This window comes from Mustela nigripes, chromosome 4, assembly GCF_022355385.1.
Source record: "Mustela nigripes isolate SB6536 chromosome 4, MUSNIG.SB6536, whole genome shotgun sequence".
NCBI lineage: Eukaryota > Metazoa > Chordata > Mammalia > Carnivora > Mustelidae > Mustela > Mustela nigripes.
In genome coordinates, this window is record NC_081560.1 from 69,710,457 (window position 1) to 69,725,640 (window position 15,184).

A 15,184-nucleotide genomic window follows, 5' to 3' on the forward strand; every position below is an offset into this window, starting at 1 on the left:
CATTAACAAAGAACCACTGACTGAGCATAATTGGTAATTTATACTCTCCCTGTGAAGACAAAACGACTGGCCAAAATTCATCAATTTAATATGACTTACCTAAGGTTGATTTAAAATATCGTATATTAAATTTCCTGTAGTTCAAAGTTGAAATTCAAAGCTAAACTCTGAGAAGCTGGCCAGAACATTTAAGAACAAACTGACATTTCCAAAATTATCAGAGGCAAGGTCAGAAAGAAACAATATGAAAAATAAGCACATAAATAATTTAAATAACCCCAAAACTAAAATACAGAGAGATAGTTTGTATGAGATTTCAGTAACCGATATAAACAGACAGAAATAAGAAAATATCTCCATGAAGAGAGCATACCCTTAGGAGATTGTCTCGAGTATTATGGCTTGGGATTTTTCTGCTTCCCAGACAAAAGCAGGTCATAAATGGATCTTTATCCAAGGGGCAAAGTGGCCCAGTATCCATGTCTCCTTGCTGGTCATTCATATCCGTCAACATTATACCAGACAAATCTATGAGCTGACTTGTTATATTGACAGTCGGAGAGTGACTACCAAGTGACGGTAATTTACAAGACAGAGGGCATTCTTCAGCAGAGCTAGGACTTTCTCCAGGGAAGACAGAGCCTTCCTAAAGCTGTTCAATGTTGGGAGTCCCTTGTTACCAAATAATCACGCACTTCTCCTGTCTGAGTTTTGAACAAATTGAGAAGTGGGCTCAAGAGTCAGATAGTGATCAAACCATCTACTGAAATTTCATTAAAGCTGGATTAGAGCATTCCCTTGGACCTAAGAACAAAAATACGCCTCTAATTCTTTCTCCTCTGCACTCCCAGCTACTCACCCAGTCGGGGGCAAAGAAACTGGGCAGGAGGGCCGGCTTTCTTCTCATCAGGAAAGAGAGACATGTGAGGCTCCGAAAGTGAGCCGAGAGACAGAAAGATAAGTGACACATGAGCTGGGCACTTTGCACCTTAATTTTGCCTAACATGACCCACTGGATAGATAAATCACCTTCTTAGAGAAAAGGAGCTGTTCCTACTTCAACCTTTACAGAGGGCTGACGTCCCTGGTCAGTGGGTGGGGGAGAATGTGAGAAGGAAGGATGGTGAACTTTACATAGAAGTTGAGGGAAAAAAATGCAGAGCCTCTAAAAAAAATGCAATAAGAAACAAAAAAATCTCTTCAATAGGTGGTACTTTATCTATATAAATTCTGACTACACACACACACACACACACACACACACACACACTGAATTCTGGTACAAAACATTTGGTTTCTCATTATTAAATGTTTCACATGTGTGTCTTCCTTCCCTGATTATATATTATAAATACATAATTTATATATTATAGATTGTAAATATATAATTTCCAAAAGGAAGACAGTATAGTGCAGCAAAAGCATCCGGGCTTCAGGTTCCCAGAGAACTGGGTGCACATTCCAGTTCTGCCATTTGCCAGATGTGTGAACTTGGATGAGTTATTTAACTCTGCAGAGGCAAAACCTCCTCATCTATTAAATGGGTTAACTCCTAGGACTGTTATGGGGCGTACAAGCAGTAATGCGTATAAAACATCTACTGAATGTGCATTAGTCATACTGACACTTGTATTTTTCCTCCACAGAAGGCGTTAGCTATCTCTTTTGAATTCTGTGCATTGTCCAAAGTGTCAAATGATTTAATGAATAGTGAGCTCCCTTGTCCCTGCCTGGGAGCCAATGTTGAGCAGATATACCACTTTCGCATGTATGGCTTTGGAATACTTGTATATCTTTAGTGTTTGAGTATTCTTGTCTGGTCAATTAGAAATAATCTGCTTTTCAAATCAGATATATTTTGTGAAACTATGCCAGTACATTTGCAGTTAATTGTTTCTAAGAACAATTGAAGGCTTATTACAAGGGTACAAATTTTCAGATGACTGCATTCAAGAGATCTAAGGTACAACCTGGTGACTATAGTTAAGAATATTGTACTGTACCCTTGAAATTTGCTAAGCAATTAGATCTTAAGTGCTCTTCTGGTAGCTATGGCTACATTAGCTTCTTTCTGGTGGTCATTTCACAATGTGTGTACTTATCAAAACATCAAACTGTACACATTCAATATATGAAATTTTGTCAGTAAAGCTAAAAAAAATTATTAGTTGTTTAATTATGTTAGCCAATATCTATAGATTTGATGAGCCACCAAGAGGGGAAGCGGAGGTGGTGGGAGTAGTATGGAGGATATAGATTATGACTAAACTGAAAAAGATACAAATTGAATGTGTCCATTATTAAGTTAAGAAAATAGAAAGATCAAAGAAAATGGCATTTTACTGTGTCATGTAAAGCAGACTACTCTCAAGTAATATGTTCTGGTCAGTATGTGTCAAATGAATTTCTCTAGGGAGTAAATTTTGTTGTCCTTCATGGGTAAAGGAATTCTCAGTGGAAATGCTCCTCAGCAGTCTGGTTTTTCAAATACTCATGGAATATGGTGATAATTTTGCAGAGGTTTCACAAGTAGATCTAAATATGTGATAAATTCTGTGGAATGAAATATATTAAACTAAAAAAAGGCAGCTCTTAATCATCTATGAATAACAGCATTTTTGGTTCTCTAATGTGAGAGGATACAGTAGAGACTATTAAAGATTTGTAAAGAAATAGAAATTTTGAGTTATGAATAGACTTTAAAAAAAGATGTATTTATTTATGTGAGAGAAAGAGAGAGAGAGAGTATGAGTGGGCGGGGGGTGGGCTGTGAGGCCACGTGAAAGAGAGAGAGAATCTCAAGCAGACTCCATACCCAGCATAGAGCCCAACACAGGGCTGGATGTCAGGACCCTGAGATCATGAGCTGAGCGGAAACCAAGATGCTCAACTGACTCAGCCACCCAGGTGCCCAGAGTTATGAATAGACTTTCTCATGCAAAATTCAATTCTGGTTTTAAAAACAGATATAAAATCTAGTTTCAGTTTCTCCTAAATATATGATTTTCAAACAAACAAAACTTCTCTTGCCATCGCTCCTGCTATTACCAGCGTTACTAATACTTTTACACGTACATGTTTTAAAAGTAAGTGAAGCCAAAAGAAGTTGAAAGTCAGCAGCAGATGGAATGGGAAGAGTGACATTAAGGGTAAACTTGCATACCTGTGATTGCCTCCTAACTCGCTCTCCTTTTCACTTCTGTGTCAGGTGCAAGGAGCCGCATATTTCTGGAGGACTTACTCTGCCTTCTATTTCACACTTAGAGAGCATAAATGAAATTAGGCACTTGTCTCTATTTACTACATCTGTCATTTTTCAGGTAAGATTTTCTTTTTTTAAAAAAAATTTTTATTTATTTATTTGACAGAGAGAGAGAGAGAGATCACAAGTAGGCAGAGAGGCAGGCAGAGAGAGAGGGGGGAAGCAGGCTCCCCGCTGAGCAGAGAGCCCGATGCAGATCTCAGTCCCAGGACCCCTGGGGATCCGGGATTCCCCAGGACCTGAGCGGAAGACAGAGGCTTAACCCACTGAACCACCCAGACACCCCCAGGTAAGGTTGTTTTTTACATTTAAGCAAACTTACAGCTTTTTTCTAGGGTGAGTCCCGACTTGATTTATGAAATATATTATTATTATTATTGAAATAGAGAAATTATTTGTACTGAACTACCTAGGGAATGTGAAGATATATTTATTCTTAATTATCTTAGAAAAACTTTGAGAGAATTAACATTGACAAACAAGATACAGAGCCGGGTTCCAGATCGACCGCCTGTGGTGGCTCAGATTCCTGTTCCTCACTTGTCATTTAGCAGCGTGCCACCTGGCGGCCATGTTGGTCTGAGGCTATCTTGAAGACCAGGACTAAAGTTAACAAGTAACCCCAAATAAACCAATTGGATTGTGCCAAAATTAAGGCAGGCTCTCCTTCTCCCTCCCTCCCTTCCTCCCGCTTCCTCCCTCCCTCCTCACGTCCCTCCTACACACACACACACACACACACTTTTTCTCTAGCTGGAATGGGATCCATGGAACCGTTTCCATCACTTACATGGAAAAGCAGCAGCGAACCCTGGCCTGCAAGTGTGTGTGTGGGGGGGGGGTGGGCTGGGGGACAAACAACAAAACAGCAGAATAGGGGAAAATGTGGGCAAGACTATCTGGAGCCCATTTTAGTTCTCAGTTTTAGTCCTTATGGGTCTTTGGCATTCTTAGGACATTTCTGTTTAATGATTTTCTTTTTAGCTCAAGCTTTTTCAAGTTTCTTTCTCTCACTTGTAATTAAAACAGTCCCTACTCGTATAATCTCCCAGCCATACCCACTGCCACAAGATAACATGGATTGGTTGCCAGTATTTCGCTCCTACTCAGAGACTGGTATACATAACTGTAGTTTTCCCTAGAGAGCCCCAGATTATATCTCTGTGAGTAAATGAACAACAGAGGGGGTTCTGTCATTTGCTTTCTGCTTCAACTTTCTTAGGAGTCGCTGTGGCAATACTAGATCCTCTGGGCCTGCTCTGTTCTGCAGTCACCTCAGGCTTGGCTCATTTATCAAAACTGTCTGGTTTTCTGTTCCCTGCCTGGCCAAAGTTTTTTTGTTTTTTTTTTTTTTTTTTTTTGCAACTTTGGCGAGAGGAATGTGGAAAGGAACTAATGGGCAGAAAATTAGGAAAAGTTGAAAAGTGTAGAGCATGAGAGATGAAAGGAAAACAAACAATAAAAGGGAAGGAATGTCAAAACCAGAGACAGTGGGCTTGGTTAGAAATAACGGAAAACAGGTGGACATAATAAGAAAGGGGAGTAAAATAAATAAGGGGAGAGAGAAATGCAAATGACTGCATCTATCAGATAGACAGTAAATTGCATATTCATTGTCCTTTTTTTCTCACTTTCCTGATTTTCAGTGAAAAGATGTTATTCTTTAACGAGTCTCTAATCTTAGCAGGTGTTCAAACCTTCTCTGTCTTCTCTACCTTCTGTATATATGGCCACCCTAAGCCGCCTCTCTAGCCCATGGTTCTCGACCCTGGGTGAACATTAGAATCACCTGGGAAATATTTAAAAATACTGATACCTGGGCTCCACACCAGACCACATATATCAGAATCTCTGGAAATGTAATCCAGCATTGATACTATAAAGAGCTGCCCAGATTGCTCACTTCCTACTTCTTTTTTTTTTTTTTTTTAAGATTTTATTTATTTGAGAGAGAGAGCATGAAAGGGGCGAGGGGCAGAGGGAGAAGCCGGCTCCCTGATGAGCAGAGGGCCCGATGTGCACTTCCTACTTCTTGAGATCAGAAGCATATGATACATAGGGCTCTTTGCTCAGCAGGAAGCCTGCTTCCCCCTCTCTCTCTGCCTGCCTTTCTGCCTACTTGTGATCTCTGTCTGTCAAATAAATAAATAAAATCTTTTTTAAAAAGCATATGATAAAAACTCTCTTATTGTTGTCGTTGTTGTTTTGCCTCAAATTGCTTCAGCTAGCGTCACTCAGACATCCTTTCTTCTCTGAGAACTTAGAGAAGCTTACCCATGCCCTTTCCAAGATCATGCCTCTCTGTGTCCTGATCCCACCATCTACTCTCTATTACACTAACTTCCTTTATTGTTACTTCGCTTCCTCATTTTAACTTCTATTTTTTCTGAACCTAAAAAGAAACTGCCTCCAACAGCTTCTCATTAAGGAACCTTCTCTTTACCTTACTACCTCAGTCCATTCTCTTCACCATCTTTCCAGATGTTTCAGTTAGGTTTCATGTTCAACTCCAGTGGCATTGTTCAAAGGCCACTGGCAACTCCTTGGTGCCCAGATCCCATGCCCTCCCTCCGTCCTCATTCCACCCGAGCTTCCTCACCTTTTGAAGTGCTGGTTCTTTTATTCCTCGGGATGCTCTGCTCTCTCTCTCTCTCTCTCTGGCCTTCGGTTAACATGTTCTGTCTGCCTCCCCATATCAGTCCCCCACATTCTCACTCATCTTTAACCCTCATTTCAATCTTTCCCCCAACCATACAACTTTTATGTCATTGAATTCTTACGACATAGAATTATCCTCTACCACTGTTAACAGTAATCCCCCCCCCCTTTTAATAATTCATCATTTTAGGCTTTTTTAAAGGCTATCATGGCAAAACATATCTGTTTTTTTTGCAATAAAACTTTAAAAAAATTTATAAAGAAATACCAACAGGTCTAGGGGGAACTATTTGGATGTGAGGAGTAAAGAAAGTATAAGGGTCAAAATTGGTTTCCAGTATTTGGGTTAAGCAAATGGCCTTTGACAAGGAACATGTTAAAAGAGTGAGAGACATGGGGGCACTTGGGTGGCTCAGTCATTAAGCGTCTGCCTTTGGCTGGGGTCAGGATACCAGGACCACAGGAACATCTCCTCTTTTGAACTACCACCAGAACTGGACACTTACTAAGAGCTCTCTTAACCAACTTCCACTTAACAAGTGGACCGACGCTCTCTGTCTCCTCAACAGTGCAAGCTAATACCCACGGTGCACTGCACCATGTGGCCAGGACGTCCCTGCGCTTCTGCTCCCACAAGCTATAGGGTCACCAAGAGTCAGTTTGTGGGTCTTCCCCAGGTGGTTTATGCCATTTGTATATGCCATTTTAATGATGTGACTTAAATAAACATGGCGTAAATCAAGGGTAAAGGAGGGTTAAAGAAAGGAGGTTGTTGTTTAAGAAAAACGAAATTGAAAACATTTACAAATACTTTCGAAAAAGATGAATTGTCTTATACTGCTATTAAATTAGGGATGGGTAAGACATAAAATTTCTCAAATTTCATTCAGCATTCAGATTGCTTCTCAAGTCTCTGAACTCTTGTTTCATTTCTCTTAAAAGCTAGAATGGGGCACTAGGCATTGGATATGGTTGTTGTTTATGAGAGGAAAAAAAAAAAAAGTAGGCACTCCAATCAGCAGAAATTCATCCAAAGATCAAATGAATATACCTTTGTAAGCTTTAAATTTAAATAAAATATTTAAAAAATATATGTAGCAGTTTTATGACTCATAGCCTTAATCAACTTTTTTGATTACCCGACCAACTGCAGGTCCCATCTGCATCAGATAGCAGGGTTTCAACTAAATATCTAATACCACACTTTTCACAATGTATTGTTCGCTAACATGTTTGTCTTCTTACTAGCTTGTGAACTCCTTGACTGTAGCATTAGTGATGTCCCAATTGTTACGTATGACCTTAAAATATATCCTTGTACTTAATATTTTAATAAAAAATAAGTCTGATAATCTGATAACTTACAATAGCACAAAGATAAAATCAAGCCATTTTAATCTTGATCCCAAGAAAACTTAGGCATTCATGTCAAGAAACGTTACAAATATTACATAAAACACAGTTGTTCTTCTCTTTTTAAATGATATTTTTCATCTATCTTGACATGGTAAATAATTGGTTCAATCTAATACCTCCACCCCATTTAAAATCCTTCCTAGGGGACACAGGGAGGGGATATGGTATTTATTATACACCTACGACGTGGTAAAAATGGGCTAGGTACTTTACATGACATTTAATTGTTATAGCAACCCTGCGTGGTAGAAATTATTACTCTCATTTTACGGATGAGAAAATTAAAACTCCAAGGAGAGAAGTATTGTTCAGTGTCACACAGGAAATAAGGATTCAAACACAAGTTCGCCTAATTTCAGATTCTATAATTGTTCTGATGCACCATGGTATTTGTGTCACCAAAGAATAATCACATAATGCCGGTAAATAGCAATAAGAAGTTGAAGGAAATAGAGTTTTGTACAACCTGCTTGTTATTTGTTTGTTTGTCACTTAAAGATCTCATGCTGTTTTTTAAATAGGCCTCTAAAGGCTAATGCTTTAAAGAGGAATGATTTACTTATTCTGAGACTAGAAGTATCTTCATCCAGAAGTGCTGTGATTGTGAAATCCTTAACTAAAAAAAAAGAGATAGATTAAGTAGATGGATAGGTAGAGGGAGAGAAGAAAGGGAGGGGGGAAGGAAGGAAGGAAGGATTTGCAGGCCATTGATAATGGATATATAATATACATACAAATATATATATGTGTGTGTCTATATACATAGACACACATATGTAAATATGTACATGTCAACTTATGTTGACATTTTTCTAGACCAAACAGTTTGAGCAAGGAAATGTGTATTATATTTAGATATTAGCATCTGTATGTCTCTGTAAATTCTCCACCTGCAACTCTTTTTAAGTATTTGCTACAATGTGTTATATAAAGTATATAAACATTCCTGCCAGTATACATCTGTGGTTTCCCACCTAGACTGCCAGGAACTGCTTCCTCTCCTCTGAGTCCCCTTGGGTGCACTCAATTTTGTTTTCAACAGAAGTGCCGTGTCCTCATCATGCCATGCTGACAGTCCATAAAATAACTTGTGTTGATGAGTAGGCCACGTTTTAACATCTCGGGGGCTCTCTTTGTGCTCTGTGTAACTCTGTGGAACCATCATGAAAACAGCTGAAAGCAGGCTCCTGGTTACACATTTGTACATGTATAAGAGGGAGAGAACATTCAGGCTCAGCGTAAACTCTGCCCTGCTCCATGGCTTTCCAACCAGCTACAGGTATGGCACACGAAATGTCCATCACTCTATCTTCAACAAGGAGAAGGAAATGTCTTCCTTTTCATTGTAAAAGTTCTAATCATCAAAGTTCTCCTTTGAGAGTCAGTCTAAATATTAGGGATATCTGTTTTTGCCCTGCTCCAATATACATATTCTATTAGTAACTGAATAACAAAAACATAGTTTAGAGGGGTAAAGTTATAAACCCTTTGGCGGGAAAATGACTTATATCATGAAAATGCTACCGGGCACTTAACTAAAGCAGATCTGGCAGGGACAATTATAATATAATTTATCACCAGAAAGCATACTTAGATGCAGAATACATAATCATCTTATCAGTAAACTAAGAGTGATGGAAAAACTCATTTGAATTAAGAACCAAAAATGTAAGTCTCAAGGAAATTATAAGGTGTCAAGCAATCAGCAAAATTGAGATGAACGCGAACAGTCTTTCAAGAGGTATATTTAATTTAGGGGGGAACTGAAGTTTATAATTACACAAAGGGTTAAAAATGTACTGTAAGTTTAGGAGTAAGAATGGCTTAGGAGGATGTACTTGAAACAGAAAAAAGCTTTCTACTTTTTTTTTTTCTCTTTTAGAGAACGATATACTTAAGTATTATAACTATGAAAATAAAATTTTTTCTTGTGTGTCAACTATGCTCAAATAAAAGAATTAAAAAAAATAAAATTATTTCCATCACCAAGAGCCTAAAGTACATCTTCCAGAGTCTAAACTGCATTAAATGCACAATATTTAGGTTTTTTTTCTTCTATAGTCCCAATTTCGTGTTGTTTTTAGGGGATTCTTTGTTGTGTATAAACCACCATTATGTTCTTTTAGACTCAATCTACCCACAGTCAACTGCACTAAAAATGTCATATCTGGCACACTTAAATAGTATTTTGTCCTTTTCAACCATTTTCACCTGTGTTTTTGCAGGAATATTGCCCTGGGTAGGTGAGAAAAGAACGGGTTGTTTTTTTTTTTTTTTTCCCATCCTTTCTCCAGGGAGAACTTAATAATAAATGCCCTAGCCCTGGGGGTCTTCCCACCTCTGCTTGGCCACAGCCTTGGAAACCAGGGGTCCCTGTGGGCACAACATGGACAAGTCTGCTCCTTTTCCTTTTTCTCTTCAATGCAGTCGAGCCAGGATGTAATTTCCAAAAGAAACTGTTCTAAGAAGCAACACGAAAGTAAACAAAGGAAATGAAAAACATAAAAATAAAATGCATTATAAAGTGGCAGTGTCCAATCTAGGCTATCTAAAGACTATAGAGAAACTGTGGTGGCAAAGGAGCAACGCCATGAGACGCAAGTTCAACTTGCCTTGATTGAAAGTCTTCCATTTGCCTTGCCTCATACGGGATGTGTGTACTCGGCTCTAGCGTGTAATCTGCACGTCCTCCATCTCTGCTTCAGTGTATTTGTTTCAATGTGTAAAATGTGCTCAGTAACTCCTACTTTACAACCAGTTACAGAATTAAAGTTTTGGATGCTAACTTTTCTAGAAACTCCCAAGAATGATCAAATGTAAGGTATTTGTTACCTTCTTGAAGCATCTTTGAACAGGAAAACTATGTCATAAAATGTTATGGTGGGCACTGCCCTTCACGGACATAGAGCTTCCTTATTGTTCTTTTAAAACTCTCAAGTAGATTGGATCATAGTACTCTCTGGGACCTCTCGTGAACAGGGCCATGACCCACAGTATTAAATTAAACAAAAAACTTTACCTGGTCCAGCAACCCTATACCTTCTAAAGGCACACTCCACCCCAAGAACTTGCCCTCCCCTCTCTATCCAATTTCCAATTTCTCTCCCAGGGGGAGACTCCAGAGTTTACCTCATTTGAATAGCCCCAAGGTCAGGCTCCTATATAACCCACTGAAGCCACTCCCTCCCCTGATTAACTTTTTCAATTCTATACACAGCTAAAAATCTCTTCCTCTTCCCTCTCTCATGTTTCCTGTAAGGGGGTATTCTTCTTAATTGGGGGCTGTTTCCCAATATTGCAATAACTTGGGCATTTAAAATGAATCCCAGGCATATATTCATTCCTTTGTATTGCCTTAGCGCCTTCTTGTGAAAAAAAGCTTTGCTCATTAGTCCTCACATAAATCACTGCCATGATCAACCCAAGGCAACATTCAGGACATAAAGAACTGCTGAGAGAGACATCCTCACCCTCACCACGGGAGGCTGGGGGTTTGCCTACAACCAAGGCAGAGCAGGAGAACCAAGAAACAACTTTCTTTTGGCCTGGTCTTGCTCTAAATACAGGGCAGTGGTGGTCTACCTCAGAGGGAGAAGCAGCCCTGCAGGGAGGGGCTGAAATGAGGTGCACAAAATGGAGAACCTTTTCTGTCTGGGGCTGGAGGAGAACCTACAAGGACTCCTCAGTACTCCCTACCTTCTTCTATGTACACCTTTTATACACAATGACCTGCATTAAATTTAAAAAGTTCAATATACATGAAAAAAACAAAAAAGTTACATCATCAGGAATGAAGAGTCAATAATCGAGAATCCAGGCATGGCACAGATGTAAAAACGATCAGACTGAGACTTTAAAATAACTCTCACTGTAGACCAGCAGCAACAGAACATCAATAGCTCTCAAGCTGTGCCAAAAGTGCTTCTCCAAGTGTGTGTCTGGAAGACCACCGCCAAGAGCATGTCCTGGGAGCTTTTTGGGAATGCAGATTTGGGACCTTGCACCATAACTACCGAATCCTGGGAGGGGGCCCAGCCATTTGTGTTTTAATAAGTCAGCCAGGTGACTGTTATACCTACTAAAACTTATGAACCACTCTACTAAAGAAATTGAATTCACTACCATCAATAAACACAAGACTCAAAATAGCAGTGCAACACAAAAGTTCTCAGAAAGTGGAACAGTTTTGCATTCATTGCAGGAAACCAGCATAATTCGAATACCAACCTGATGAAGATATTACAGGGAAAGAGCACTAGGGACGAATATCCCTGAAGAACTCATATTCGAAATATTTCTTAAAACTTTTAGATAAATTAACCTAATAATATATAAAATGATAATACATCATGACCAATGAGATTTATTCCAGAAATGCCAAGTTGGGTTGACAATGAAAAAAATCAACCATGCAATTGATACTAACAAAATGAAAGAGAAATATCATATGGCCCATTTAATAGATGCAGACAAACCATTTGACAAAACTCAACAGCCATTTATGTTAAGAATTTCCCATCAAAGTAGGAGTAGAAGAAAAAATCCTCAATCTGATCAAAGGACAGCTAACTTCCTACTTACATGTGAAACACTATGCATTAAAACTTTCAGAATAGTGCCTGGTACAAAAGTAAACACTAAGAAGTATTTGCAAAACAAGAAAATTCACACATTTTTAATCTATCTTTTCAGAAATGCTACAAGTAACTACATGTTGTGAAAATTTATGATACAATATTAACTTTCATCCTGGCAGAAAGTAGATGTTTAACAGATGTTCTTTTATGTTTTCCCTTGGATCTCTACATTTTTTAAGAAATTGTGTTTATACTTAGTTTTGAAATTTAATGATCTTATGAATACTTCAGTACAGGAAAAGAGAGACGTTGACTCATAAAATTAATTTTAAATACTTTTACTATTTTCTCCTTCTCCAAAGAACGAGTAATGCCTTCATATTTTCATAGACTAAAAGCTTTGTAGCAAAAATACAAGTTTCTCATAGTGTGTGTGTGTGTGTGTGTGAGAGAGAGAGAGAGAGAGAGAGAAAGAGAGAGAAAGAGAGAGAGTTTCTGAGAAAGCTTGAGTGTATGTATCTGACCTGTCAGTTCATCGGGTCCCCCCCCTTTTTTTTTTTAATTTAATAGAGGTTTTATTTATTTATTGGTTGGTTGGTTGGTTGGTTTTTAAGATTTTATTTATTCATTTGAGATAGAGAGATACAGAGAAAGAGAGCATGAGCAGGAGTAGAGGGGGAAGCAGACTCCCTGCTGACCCAGGAACCTGACATGGAGCTGGATCCTAGGATCCCAGGATCATGACCTGAGCCAAGGCAGATGCTTAACCATTTGAGCCACCCAAGCACCCCTATTGGGGTCCCTTTTTATCTCCATTATATGTCCATCTGCATGAGGCCTGGACTCTGCTTTTAGCATCACACATCACCAAAGCACATACATTTAGGTGTGGCTCAGTGATTCCAGCTGGATCTCTGTGTCCCAGGAATGTTTCCCAATACAAACCTTAAAAATCAGAAACCCATTTATGGAAGTATAGTATTTCTACTTTTCTTTAGGTTTCTGCAGAATAAGAGGTTTTCTTCCTTAAAAAGCTGCCTTTAGAGATATGAACTACTCCTAACTCCTTATTTCAAGCTCTGTGAATTTCCATTGTCTCCTCAGAAAAAAAAAGCCCCAACTTTATCCATAATAACTCACATCCCCACTGCAGTCCCATGAGAGGTATTCATATTATCCTCATTCTATAGATAAGGACACTGAGCCAAAGGGAGATTCAACAACTTACAGTGCTCTGACTAGCAAGGGGCAGAGTTAAGTTTTGAACCCAGGTAGACTGGCTCTGGACTTCCAGCTTTTAATGCATATACTGCCACTCACATTAGCCATTTCCTTCAAGCCATCATTAAACCGTAGAATTCATAAAGCCACCAACTACTTACCTTGCTCATAGGGCTTCACACATGGTAAATATCTAAGAAATAGATACATGTTAAATGAATGAACCTTATCGGGTAGCTATTCTTATCCCTGATCTACTGATGAAGAAACATAGATTAAAGAAGCCAAAGCAGTCTACGCAGAGTCAAACAAGTAGATAGTACATCCAAAATTGAACCCGGACCACTGACTCTGAATCTTTCTCATTCCTCTTAAAGCATGCCATTCTAACTCCTCTTTAGATATCTGGGCATCTCCAGCAAATTAATAGACAGCAAAAAGGCACTGGAAAGAATTTGGCCCTTTTAGGGATTACATATGAAATCATTTTGGGCATGAGCCCTTTATAAAAGGAGGTACTCAAAATCACCTTCTGGTGATGGCAATGGCCTTGAGGTACTTGATGATGATGACAATGATGAAGAATTAGGAAAAAAGTGGGGGGGGGAGGCCAATGTTCTACTCCTAGAACATAAAATTGTGATGTGTTCTGTCAGATAGATCTGTTATTTAATGGTCAGACATTATCTGGGCAAGTGAAAAATTCACACAATTCAGTAATAAAACATCAGATATTGATTCAATACTGTCATTAAGATAACACTGCACAATCCAGTTCACAGTTATTTATTTAAAAAATTGTTTTAAACTTTTTAGTTTTTAACTGCATCTTTGACACTATATAATATGTGTTCAAACAGGAAAATGGCAAAATGAATATAAGCGACGTTAGACGAAAGACAGCAATACAATCATAATAAAAAATACAAAGGAAGTAAATCAGATTTGCTTGTATTCTCTACAGATTCAGAGGTAAAAATGGAAAAATTCACATTTTAGCAGATAACTAATTATTAGTTTTAATAGGAGCAGACTTCTTGTCCATGGTAACAAAGTCAGAAAGCCATTATCTTAACACTGACGTTCAGTGTGGTTCTATCTTGTTATATACAATTGTTTTCTTAAAGAAGGAAACTAAAAAGGAATTGGAAAAGCAGTTTGCTACCATTCAGGGTCAGCTGCAAGCATTGCCACGGGGTCTGTCCACGTAAATAATGGTCTGTTGCTGTCCAGACAGGCTGGTGAGTCATCCCCAGACTTGCCCTCTGAATAGAATCACAATTACTGGAAAATTTCACAATTTTCTGCCTCATGATGTGAATAATAAGAAAGCACAAGTGTTATGTTTAATGAACAAATAAAACATTTGTTTTGTTGGTTTGAGTGACTTAATCTAATGCTTCAATCTTTTGATCAATAAAAGACTAAAATACTTTCCACTAACTCTGAAAGTAGCCAGAAAAGGCAAAGGCATCAGTAAGACATGGGATGACAAAAACCTGTGAGTAAAAAACAAACTGAAGTACACTGTCCTTACTTTTATGCCTTCTTTCCTTCCTCACTTCCCTTATTCACTCATCCATTCAACAAATACGGTTGGAGCACCTATCATGAGGAACACTGAGCGTGGACATGGATGTTGTGTAGCCAGCACACTTGAGAAAGCAGGACATTACATGGAAATACGGCAGCATGTGGTAGACCACATTAGAAGGAGGGATAAGCGGGGCGCCTGCGTGGCTCAGTTGTTAAGCATCTGCCTTTGGCTCAGGTCATGATTCCAGGGTCCTGGGATCAAGCCCCACCTCTGTGGGCTATGGGGGCTCCTTATTCAGTGGGAAGTCTGCTTCTTCCTCTCCCTCTGTCTGCACTCCCCCTGCTTGTGCTCTCTCTCTCTGTCAAATAAATAGATAAAAATCTTAAAAAAAAAAAAAAAGGAGTGATAAGCAGATAAGCAGTTCAAACAACTGTAGTAAGAGAGGCTAGATCTTTATCCAGAACTTCCAGCTGGCGTAATGAGATAAGGCGTCTGAGACTCTTTTCAACTCAC